Raw genomic sequence first — 2,799 nt, 5'->3', positions numbered from 1 at the left:
TACATACATACATACATACATACATGCATACATACATACATACATACATACATACATACATACATACATACATACATACATACATACATACATACATACATACATACATACATACATACATACATACATACATACATACATACATACATTGTTCCAGGGTTGGTAGTTCCAGTTTAGACAGTCTTTGCTCGTATGTCAGTTTTGAAAGCGTTTGGGCCATCTTTGTCGTTGCTCTTTGGATTCATTCTATTTTCCTTACATTCTTTTTTGTACTGGGTGTCCATAGTGTCGCTGCGTACTCCAATCTTAGTCTAATCAGTGTCACTAGTTCCTTACCATTACCTCATTCGAGTAGTTAAAAGCCATCTTTATTGATCTTAATAAAATGTAGGTTTCTCCGACTATTTTGATTATCTGCCTGTCTGGGGACATGTCTTTGGTGATGATTACTCCCAGGTCCTTTTTGGAGCCAACTTTCTTTGCTTCCTTTGTACCTATTCTATATTGTCCTGATATATATATATATATATATATATATATATATATATATATATATATATATATATATATACATATATACATATATATATATACATATATATATATATATATATATATATATATATATATATGTGTGTGTGTGTGTGTGTGTGTGTGTGTGTGTGTGTGTGTGTGTGTGTGTGTGTGTGTGTGTGTGTGTGTGTGTGTGTATGTTTGTGTGTATATATATATATATATATATATATATATATATATATATATATATATATATATATATATATATATAAACATATATATATGTATTTTTTTATTTATATATATATATATGTATATATATATATATATATATATATATATATAATACTTTTTCCAAATTCCATTGTACTACATTTCTTAAAGTTGAAGTCCACTTCCAACTTCTGACTCCATTCCCAGAGCTTGTTCAGATCTCTCTGTAGCGAATAACTTTTTTTCTGTACTTACTTTTTTAATAGTTTTGCGTCGTCTGTAAAGAAGTTCGTGTAACATTCTACAACTTTATCTATGTCATTTACATATATAGCAAACATTATCGGAGCCAGTATTGAACCCTGGGGGACTCCATTTCTCATTTCATCACAAGTAGAGTTTTCATCTCTGAGCACCACTCTCATTTTTCTTCCATGCAAGAAATCTTCCATTCATTTAAATAGTTTTCCTTGTATAACTCCTGTTGTTTTGAATTTTCTTAATTTTTTTGTATGGTACTTTATCAAGCGCCTTTTGTAAGTCCAGGAAAGCACATCCTGCCCATTCGTCCCTTTCTTGTATTATATCTATTAACCTTGAACATAAACTGATTAAATTTGTGGCACATGATTTTCCCTGTCTAAACCCGAATTGTCTCGGATTTAGTATATTGTTCCCCTCCAGATGTTCAATCCAACTACTTTGGATAACTTTCTCACAAATTTTAGCTATTGTACTTGTAAGGGACACCGGTCTATAGTCTGTTGGGTCTTCCTTGTTTCCCTCCTTATATATTGGCACGATATAGGCATTTTCCAGTCTTCCGGTACTTTTCTTCTCTGAATGAGTAATCTATTATCTTATATATTTTATCCATTAGTTCATCTATACATTCTATTAGTATCCGGTTTACAATTCCGTCCGAGCCGTGTAATTTTCTGACATCAAGGCTCATTATTTAGTCCCTTATTTCTTTCTGTGTGACAATTATTAATCTCGTTAGGGGGGATCTTTCTCACCTTCCTTCATCCCAATTGTGTACGTTTTCATTAGTGAATACATATTTGAAATGTTTGTTCATAATTTCAGCCATTTCTCTACCCTCTGTGCATTGTATGTTCCCTTGACGTAGTTTTACTATTTCCTGTTTACTTTTTAATTTACTATTTACATATCTATAGAATGATTTAGGTTTATCTTTACATTTGTCTGTTACGCCTTTTTCATAGTTTCTTTTTTCTTTTCTGTGTATTTTCACATATTCATTTCTTAGTTTGATATGTATTTCCCACTTTCCATTTTTTCTTTTTTTCTAACTTTTCCAAGCTTTGTCTCTTTTATCTTTTGTCTCACTACATTTTTTGTTATACCAGCAATTAATGTACACCTTTGTGTGTGTGTGTGTGTGTGTGTGTCTGTGTGTGTGTGTGTGTGTGTGTGTGTGTGTATGTGTATGTGTGTGTGAGTGTGTGTTTATGTGTGTGTGTGTGTGTGTGTGTGTGTGTGTGTGTGTGTGTGTGTGTGTGTGTGTGTGTGTGTGTGCGTGTGTACGCGCGCGCGTGTGTGTGTGTGTATAAATGCATTTTGGAAGTAAAATTTCTTGTAGATAAGTCTTGTTAAAGACCAGTTCTAAGTCAGAATAGTAAAAAATGAAATAAAATGCACCTGCCAAATATAGATAAGAATATAAAAAACTTGAAATGGAAAAGTTGGAGCACACCAAGGCAGAGCTTAAAGAAAATTATCGGTTTGATGTCGCTGTTATTAGCGATTTTCTCTCATAGTTACAATGGCGAAAAGCGTGTATGGGATTTGTTCTGATCCTTACCCCTTGCCAACTGGTGGGCTTGGGCCTTGTGTAAAACAGGAATTGGGTGTCGCAGATTAGTGATCTTTCTTATCCTCAGGAATCAGTTCGAATCCAGATTTCAAGGCTTTTACATTCTCTATTGGTGTAGTGAGTTTAAGGCTCTGTAAAGGTGATCTTACGGGTGGCCGAAAGCAGTGGGTTCGAATCCTGCCTGCGGTTGTCATAAAAATGATCAGATTGATGTCGCTGTTACTAGTGAA

The sequence above is a fragment of the Oratosquilla oratoria genome, chromosome 10, assembly GCF_046742065.1.
Source record: "Oratosquilla oratoria isolate Oo_2021 chromosome 10, ASM4674206v1, whole genome shotgun sequence".
Classification (NCBI taxonomy): domain Eukaryota; kingdom Metazoa; phylum Arthropoda; class Malacostraca; order Stomatopoda; family Squillidae; genus Oratosquilla; species Oratosquilla oratoria.
The sequence above is the reverse complement of the archived record's forward strand: the minus strand, read 5'-3'. Positions refer to the sequence as shown.